Genomic DNA, 9,958 nt, shown 5'->3' with positions numbered 1-9,958 from the left:
TTCAGTAACTGAAATAAATGTTTGCTAAAAAAAATGAATAAATATTTATTTGCTGGCAGGTATTTTTGGTGTTTGCTAAGAAGGTAGGGAACTTTCTGTCTCATTAACTTTGTGCGTAAGAGGATCATGAATACAATTGCATAAGCTGTGAGTTTCTAACTGAAATGTGAATTCTCTCTGGTATAGATCTCTATCTGAAACATGAGTCAAAAGATAAACTTCATCTTTATCTACTAGAATTCCCCCACCTTTCAATCACACTGGGGAATTGCTGGCCTGCCTATTTTTCACAACAAGGCTTCTGAAATCTGGGATCCATAGGTCTTTGTTCCTAGGTAGAACTAAAATGCATCTGGAGTTGTGTTTGGTAGAGTAAGAGCCTTGAATATGCAGCAGCTTTAGGGATCTACATCTCATGATCTTTGAACTGCAAAATAAAAAATAGATTATCTAGCAATGGACCATGACAGAAAATATGGGCCAATAGCAGATGAGCTGGATCCCAACTACTTATTTTTTTCACTAGGGGAACTGATATCATCAGAGAAATGAGGAGACCATTACTAACAAAGGCTGTTGGGTGTAAAAGAGAATTTTTATTATGCTTAATGAGAAGCAAAGAAGAATAAAATGACCCATTTAGTCATATGCATAAAGAAGAATGTTGGACTTCAAGGTGGGAACAACCCTGCATTGTTTTATAATGTTTAACATCTGATGAACTGAGAGCCAAAAGCAGCTGGATGGTTGTAGAGAGACTTTATAGACATTAACTCTCATAATACCATGGTATCTGTTGATGATATCAATAACAATGGATTCTAAGATTAAAGTACAGAATGATGTAAATGCGATGTCCCATCCAGACATTATGGAGATACTGTATTGTATATACAATGAAATGAATATAATCACATCTGGATAGTGTTTCATTACACCACAACAACTTTAAACATCTAAGTGCTATGAGGTTACTTTTTCTTTTCTACTTATTTTTTTTCCTTAAGTGTCTGTCAAACTCTGAATGAAGGTTAAGGAAGTTCCAGCACCTATGTGCTACCTTTGGCATCTGTTCCCTGCCATGGCTTTTGCAGATCCTAAATTGGATAAGGCAAACAGGAGAGAAGACACCTGTCGCAGGTAAGCCATGTTTACCTTTTCCCCCTATCATAATTTCCTAAAAAAAACCCCAAAAAAATATTCCTTTTCCTTTCTCTGTTATTCTGAAATAATATCTCAAATCCCAGCTAGAGGCATTGAGTTAACTGTAGTCTAAATATCAGGTATGATTTTTCTTTTCAACTCCCTGAAGGTACAGTGAGTTTATTCCTACTCCATGGAATAATTGAGCACCATGGAGTCTGTTGTTTAGTGTATTTTCAAATGCCATCCTCGGAAATTACATGCTTTGCAATTACTGTGTGAAAATACTATGGTATTTCCTGTAAGTGGAGGATTTGTTCCAGTGCCTTTGTGGAAAGTTTCTCTATTCTTGGTAGGAGCTCTAAACTGAATGTTTTTTCACTCCAGAACTGACTGCCTCACAACTGCACAATAAATGTTTCCCTACACCCAAGGAACCATACTACTGAACTGCCTAGATACCTAATGATAATACTTGCTATAAGAGAATGTTTTACTTATCACAACATTTACTGCATTTCTAATGATACTAATGATTTAAAAATCTGGACGTGTTCTGAACATATAGTACAACATATTACAAAACTACTAATTTGAAAACATAAATAGCAGGTTTATGATATGGTAAATCTAATGTCATACTGTTCTCCAGCTAAATCTCACTTATTTATCAAGCAAAACTAAGTGAAAAATGATGTCAGGTATTATCAAATATGAGCTCTGATAAAATGTTGGTGGCAGAATCAGTCGCTATGCCTGTCTTGTTATTTCAGTTGGTCTGAAACGTCCTGACAGAAACCTTTTCATTTAGAAATACAAATTCCACAAATACAAAACTTTCTGCAAGCATACATGCATTTTATGCATGTATGAGTCCACACGTTGTCCAAAGAAGGGCAATTAAGCTGGTGGAGGCTATGAAAAACAAACCTTATGAGGAGCAGCTGAGGGAACTGGGGTTGTTTAGCCTGGAGAAAAGGAGGCTGAGGGGAGACCTTATCGCTCTCTACAACTACCTGAAAGGAGGTTGTAGCGAGGCAGGTGTTGGTCTGTTCTTCTAAGTAACAAACAACAGGATGAGAGGAAATGGCCTCAATTTGTACCAAGGGAGGTTTAGATTGGATATTAGGAATCATTTCTTCACTGAAAAGGTTATCAAGCATTGGAACAGGCTGCTCAGGTGAGTGGTTGAATCACCATCCTTGGAGATATTTCAAAGATGTGTACATGTGGCACTTTTAGGGACATGGTTTAATGGTAGACCTGCTAGCTAGGTTAATGGTTGAACTTGATCTTAAAGGTCTTTTCCGTCCTAAACAATTCTATGATTCTATATATATCAGCTTCAATATAATCAGTTTTTCATAAGGAGTATTCTTTCCTTCAGAATGCAGTCTGTGGGGATTCTTCTTTCACGGCAGATAACCACTCTGGCAGTCAGAGCACTCATCCAGGATGTAAGAGAGCTAGGTTTCTTCTTGAACACAGGTTAGACACCTTAGCTCATCAATAATGAAGTTAATAATTTCCTTAATTAGTCATGCTCAGGTTTATTTTGGTAAAAGTTTTATCTCTCTCTTAGTTTCTTTTATTGAAGCTGATTTACTTTATATCAATAAACTAAATATTCATTGGTGTAAATGGAGAATTTACTCTAGTGATTTACTCTGTTATCTAGCAGTTACATCACTCACCAGCAACACAGGAAACCAAAGTTCAAGTCCTTGCTCTGGTTCATGCACATGTGTCAAACTGGTTTTGGACAAAAAGTGTGAGCTGCAATCCTTGAAAGACATGGTAGATCCTAATGCAGACACTGTCAAGTCCATTGATGGTTTGACATCGTATTGTTTTTTATATCCTCAGAATAAGCCCTTGGGCAAAGGACAAAGGGTACGCTATAAACTTCACCTCGCTGAGTCTGCTGTGAGCTGCAGTAGTCTACAGTCCACTTACTGAATGCTGTCTTTCTGAAAGTTAAATTCTTATCACCTACCTCTAGCACCTTCTGCAATGAAACAGGTAGGGTTTTTTTCCCAGCGAGAAATATGAGTAATTAGACCAGTGTAGTGCTCATGGCAATGAACTAACAAAAAGTTTTATATTGAATTCCAACCAGAATTTTCTCCTTTCCTTAAACATAAACAAACAAACCAAAAATGGAGGCATTTCAAAATGTTCAGATTCCATATTTTCAGATAACAGATTTGCATTCCAATCATGACACTGACTTTAGAACTATGTACTTAGTATTTTATTTCAATTTTGATTCTCTAGATTTTAGAATGGAAAACTTGCCTCAGAAAATATGGACTTAGAATAGAAAACACAGGATGTAGGAATGGTAAGACTCACAAACAGGCAAGTTCTACCAGCAGCTGGGGCTTCTTGAAAACCATCAGATGTTGCCAGGTTTGTGGTAAATTTACCAGACTTCATCAACTTCATGTGTTCTAAGTGATAAAATTCTGAGTTCATACAAAACAAAAATCTTATGGATTTATGACAAACACTTATAATTTAAGAATTCACCTGAGGATTTGTTGGATGTTTTCTTACTGAAACTGAATGATGCTCAAACTAAAGGTGTTGGGGGGAAAAAAAAAAAAAAGCTGAAATAATATGGACATTAAACATTATTCATGGTTTTCACAAATAGAACAGTTAAGTTTTACATAGGTCATCCTTTTAAGACTAGGCACAGCAAAACTTTCTTGGTTTGCAGAACTTAAGTAGCTGTATCACTGCGCATGTATCATTATGTTACAGTATCTTTTCAAATATCTCACAGAATCATAGGATCACAGAATCATTCAGGTTGGAAAAGACCCTTGGGATCATTAAGTCCAACCATCAGCCCCACTCTAAAAAGTTCTCCCCTACACCATATTCCCCAACATCTCATCTAAACGACCCTTAAACACATCCAGGGATGGTGACTCCACCACCTTCCTGGGCAGCCTATTCCACTGTCTAACCACTCTTTCTGTGAAAATTTTTTTCCTAATGTCCAGTCTGAACCTCCCCTGTTGCAGTTTAAAGCCATTCCCTCTTGTTCTATCACTATTTACCTGTGAGAAGAGACCAGCACCAACCTCTCTACAATGTCCTTTCAGGTAGCTTGTAGAGAGCGATGAGGTCTCCCCTCAGCCTTCTCTTCCTCAAACTAAACAGTCCCAGCTCCTTCAATTACTCCTCATAGGATCTGTTCTCCAGGCCCTTCACCAGCTTCGTTGCCCTCCTCTACACTCGCTCCAGCACCTCGATATCTCTCTCGTATTGAGGTGCCCAAAACTGGACACAATACTCAAGGTGTGGCCTCACCAGTGCAGAGTACAGGGGGACTCCATCTAATCTTCCATTTTTCTAATACTGAGATAGACCTTAAGTCTGACAGGCTCTGTTTCTCCTGGCACAGAGGGATGGTATAGAAGTGCCGAGTAAGAGATGAGTGAAAACTTGCTTGTATGTAAGTGAATCCTTATGCAATACATTCCAAGGATAACAAGGTAACATGTTGGGATGCAAAAGTGTATGTGGGAGCTCAGATGTGTTGCAGAAACCCTCTTTTGAAGGAACACTTCTGGCATATTACAGATCCAGAAAGGTCCAAAATCAAGAAGTTGTAGCACACCCTTGTAAAGCACCCTTCAGTTCATGTCTGCTGCAAACTTTTTTTTTCAGGCCTTTTCGAAATTGTAGCGTGCTGGAACAGTTCCTGTTCTATTCTCCCCCTCCCTTGCTGGTCTAGTGCCTATGAGAAGGTGGCAGCACCCAAAACTGTGACTCCAAAAGCCATTTTAGAAATAGAAACTCTGGAAATAAAGGTGAGACAGAACCAGCCTAGAGAAACCACCAGTATCCCAGGAAACACAGAGAACATAAACGAACAGTATCTTTGTCCAGCAATTATTGGTTTTATTCTTTCACTACATGTTTGGGTGAAATTATGAGCACGTCAAATCTAAAATATTTAAGAACATTTGCTTAAAAGAGGATAATACCTATCTGCTATGAATGCAAAATTAAATGGTCACTTTTACTTTTTCTTAAGTAAGTTGCAATATCTGAAAACATGAGTTTGATCAAACATACAAACTGAGAAAATAGCCTTTGCAAACCCCTTTGCTCTTCTTGAAAAAGAATTCAAAGCACTGAAATAATGATGTACTAAGCAATAGAAGTGTCATTATTCTCAACCACTATATCTTGCAGGCTGTAATTTTCAACCTGCTCAGGGACTCTTGATCATGCAAACTAAATTGAACCATTGCATGAACGATTTAAAAAGTATGCATGCTTTTATCCAGTGCTGAGTACTCTAGATGAAACACTCCAAATTAGATCACGTTGCTATCAACATCCTGTCTACCTGCAAAACTCTACATGGGTATTTGCATTCCCAAGTAAAACAGGGATTATACTTGAAAGGGTCTGGGGCAAAAGATGGAAACAAAAGACATTCTGCATTATTTAAAAATTACTGAAATACATATCTGAAAGTAGGTCTCCCTTCCTGGTCAAAAGTGTAGAATATACCAAGTACTACCAGAGGATGTCTGAATGCACAGCAGCTCACTCGCTGAACCAAGTCGCCTCTTACATCTCAGTTAGGTGACAAAATCCATCAAGATAATCTTACTGATAATAATTTTCCTTCATTACAGTTTACACTCACCACATACAATACAGCTAGGAAGAAGGGGAAAAAAAAAAAAAAACACCATTAAAAAACCCCCATAACCCACATTTGTCAATTACCTGTATTTGGACATAAAGAAACTAAAGCAAGGGTTGGGTGTTTGTTATCTTGTACCTTTTTATCTTCGCTGCCTTTGTTTCTGTTTATTAATTCTATTCTGGTTTCACCAGTGCTACTGTACTTAGAAACTGGGAGAACTTCCACATGTTTGTGTTCATGGACTGCCAATGCAACACCTCAGCCTGGGAAGATGCTTCCTTGATGTGGGAGCAAAGCAACAGTAACCGAGTGATGGCAAGTATATGATCAATATAGCTGGCCATAAACAACCACTTAAAGGACAAAAACTTTCATTTAGCAGCAGAAAGTCATCTCTATTAAAGGTCAGAAAAAACATGTCAGAAAAAATGGGAGTACTTCAAAGACCCTGAGTAACACAATCTCCTAAGAAGATGAAACTCTTCAACTTCTTGCAATATTTTTGATGCAAATAAACAGTATTTGGTAATATTTTGTAAAGTATAAACCATTATTGACCATGAATATTTTGTCTATGCAACAATGAGAACTAAACTGAAGCTATATAATTTATGTCTATAAAGGAGAAGGAAGGAGGAAATGCATCCATGTGGGAGCAGGTACTGCACTAACTCATGTAAATGCAGACTGGTGTATATCCCACCAGTATATAGAACAAAACAATGATTGTCTCTGCCTGATACAGATTTTTATTTTCCTTCAATTCCACTGTTGAGCTGAAAAATTAGTTTGCAGAGTTATGGCCAGCAATACTGTATCATACTAGCAAAACATTTTCTTACTACAAAGTTGGCCTCACTTCTGTAAAACAGTTTGGTGATATGTGAGCTTCTTTCAACATCTTTCTAAGTCAGTCTGTTACTCAGTTAAAGGCAATTGCATATGAAATCCAAAGTCCCCAATACTTGTGCACCATCCTGCTTATATATCATCCATGCCACTCTCCAACAATTTATAAATGCATTTATTTGGTGCATTTTTTATTTCAGAATATTTCAGAAGTCTCAACAGGTGAAAGACTTATACATTTAGTCCGATACATAATTTGGCACTGGATTTACCTTTTCAGTCCCACATGCCTTCCCAGAAGATGTGATTTAGTCAAAAACAATTACCAACCTTGAGCCAGAGCCAGCATGGGAAGATTCTGTGGTCTGTGGTGGGCAATCAGGAAAGGTATGCTATTTGCATCTAACATCAGTGATTCTGTATTTCTGAAAACAGAAATACACCTGTTGATATGAGGGAAAATCTAGAGATAAAAACAAAACAACTTAAACCACCTTTAGTAGCTAATTAAAACATCTTTAGCTAATGCATTCTTGACTCGTAAACAGAAGTCCTAAGCAAACCTTTTGGCTGGAAAATAACCCCAGTTTGTAAGGAATTTGATCGATAGAGCTACGGAAATTAAACATCCTGCGAAGTAACATGTAGTGGAGCACATCATGGCTTGGAGCGAAAGGTAAACACAACAATGTTTACACGGCCAGAGCACCAATTTATGCCTAAATTCAGCAGAGTATTCCATGAAAAACTAAAACTTCAGATGTTGCTAAATGCATAAGTAACAGAAAATAGTAATTTTTTCCCCTGCTGCTTTTTAGAGAGTAGTTTGCTTCAACACATTTGCATTCTGCTTGGATCTCCCAAGTCAGCCCTAAGGTAACCTGAAGATCATGCCTTCGGGGATTTGGGATGAAGGGAGGAGCAGGCTCCTCTTCTACTTTGTTACCATGGCACCTGGAAAATAATTGGCACACTATCACAAATGGTGGTTTTCAGCAGCTGTGGCATGCCAGGATTATATAGTCTTAGCAGAAATATCAGTTCCCCAACTTAAATTTTCCAGAGGGCTTTACGGTGCATGAGCAATATTGAAATGTGGGTTTAAGGATAAGAGAGAAGTGTCATACTTTCATCTGGAGCGCAAAAGCTATTTCTGACATGTAAGAGAACAGGGAGAGGGTATTCAGACCAATTCTTTTTCCTGAACTAGGATATGCAGTGGTCAGCATTGACATCTTCCATGAGTTCAGTCATTTAAGTGAACACAAAATCTATTACTGGGCCTGCTTTATAAAAGAATATTTTGCTGCTTGTTCTGCAGTTGTTCTTGAGAAACTGTTTTGTGTGAACTCAAAGTGCTTCAGCTTGACCATCTGTGTAGAAATTGTACCAAAAACTTCTCTACCTGGAAGAATCCTGAAACAGTTACTACTTTGATCTAATTTGGGTAATCATCTGAAACTCAGTCATTGACATAAAATTAGCATGGGCTTCTTGAAACAGATAAATTTCATTTTAACAAATTTTCACTGTGAAAAATCATGAAAGAATAAGCTCTCTAGTTAAAGCCTGGATAATAACATAATGAAAATAATCGTTCAACTTGTATGTCCATTTTATTCCCCTGTCTTTTAGTTTAGGGTCTGGGGTGGATTTTTTCATTGTAAATTCGTTGGAACTAGGGTCATATTATATGTGTGCATATTCTGACATTATTCTTGTAGTAACTAAACCTGAATTTTAGTCTTGGCTAGATTTTCAGGAAAACCTATCATCCCCAAACTCTCTGTTAAAGATTTCTGCTTCCCCATTAGAAGAGCAATCAAGACTGTATTAACTACGTAGTCTGAAGAATATCAGCGATTACACTTGAAAATGCAATTTCTTATCTTCCCACCTTTCTGTTCCACTTCTCAAGCTCTCAGCAGAGTGACTGCAGAAGAATGGAAGGGAAGTGGGAGGGAATTAATCAACTCTCGTCTGCCTCTATTGTGCCATTTTAATAACAGGTTCACCTTCTGTGTTCCTCTGGGACACAGAGCAAGATGCCAGAGGATCAAGTGAAATAAAGTGGTAGTGGAAGTGCAAAATAAGTTAGAATAAAGCAGACCATGGACAACAGCTGGACTAGACTAAATGAGGGGGAAGTGGAAAGGTGGAATTGGAGGGGAAATAAAACAGTGTTACCTGAGAAAGTGAACAGCAAATTTAAAGGTGAAGCATTTGGGATGGAAAAAACAATCATTAAAAAGGAGAAGACTGTCTTCTCACAGAACAGAAACATAAAATTAAATTAAATCTAAGCAGATGTAGGAGAAAGATTCAACAAACAAGGTTGGGGAGGGAGAATGCAGGAGTAAGAAAAATAACAACAAAAAGAATGGGAATGAAGAATGTCACTGAAGAAATTGAAAGCAAAACAAAAGAAGACAAAGACCAGGAGATGGGAAACAAGGTAGTGTCAAGAAGCAAATGAGAGCATAGACAATGAAGAAGAAGAAATTTCATAGATATTTTAAAAAAGTATGGAATAAATAAAAGATATAAGCACACATATAAAGAATGACCACAAAAGATGATGACCTTGTGCCATGCGAGTATGGCTTAAGTTTGCTCTAACAACGGGTAGTAGTTTTTCCACTGCTAGTATTGCATTTGCTGAATAAAAATATTAATATATTATACTAGGACAAACATATTTCACAGTGAAAAGCTGTGTATCCATAATAGAAACGGACTTGATGTCAAGATAGTCTGAGGAGAGAGGCTCAGATAGGGTTTTTTTCTATGCTTCCTTGTACTTCCTTATGTAGAAAAGGGACCTATGGCTTTATTCAATTATTATGATACATGCTGAGTAGTACTATGACCTGCAAGTGGTTTGAGTGAAATCAGTGGGACTGCTTGCTGAGCAAGGACTTCATTGCTGCTTTGCCTATGGTCAACAGCAGAATTCCCATTGCTTCCAGTGAAAAAAGATCAGGCAGTAACATAATAGTTGTGAGAAAGAATGACAAAATCGCACATTATGCATAATAAGCACATGCACTGGGATGGGTGCACAGCAACATACTATGTTATATACTAGTTTAAAATATGAACAGCTCTTAGGAATGTTTCCCATTTCCACCACCAAGCGCAGATGAATACCACTACAAAACAAAGGGATATCAAATGAATGTCTTCATTTTCAAAAATATTGCATTGATAAACACCACCTGGACATCGTGTCCAAAAGGTATAAGGAGATCTTTTGCACATCCTATTTATAATCTGTTAGATTAA

General features: G+C 37.5%; 1 long non-coding RNA gene across 1 annotated transcript; it reads left to right on the top strand.

Annotated features, from left to right (window-relative positions):
- The first annotated feature begins 555 nt into the window (after window positions 1-555).
- On the top strand, window positions 556-6,361 carry LOC141921758 (uncharacterized). Its single transcript, XR_012622767.1, has 3 exons — window positions 556-676; window positions 1,008-1,140; window positions 6,016-6,361. It is a non-coding gene; the product is annotated as an uncharacterized LOC141921758 (long non-coding RNA).
- Window positions 6,362-9,958: the final 3,597 nt, after the last annotated feature.

The sequence above is a fragment of the Strix aluco genome, chromosome 3 (genome assembly GCF_031877795.1).
Source record: "Strix aluco isolate bStrAlu1 chromosome 3, bStrAlu1.hap1, whole genome shotgun sequence".
NCBI classification, from domain to species: Eukaryota; Metazoa; Chordata; class Aves; order Strigiformes; family Strigidae; genus Strix; species Strix aluco.
This window is presented reverse-complemented; position numbering and strand designations above follow the sequence as displayed.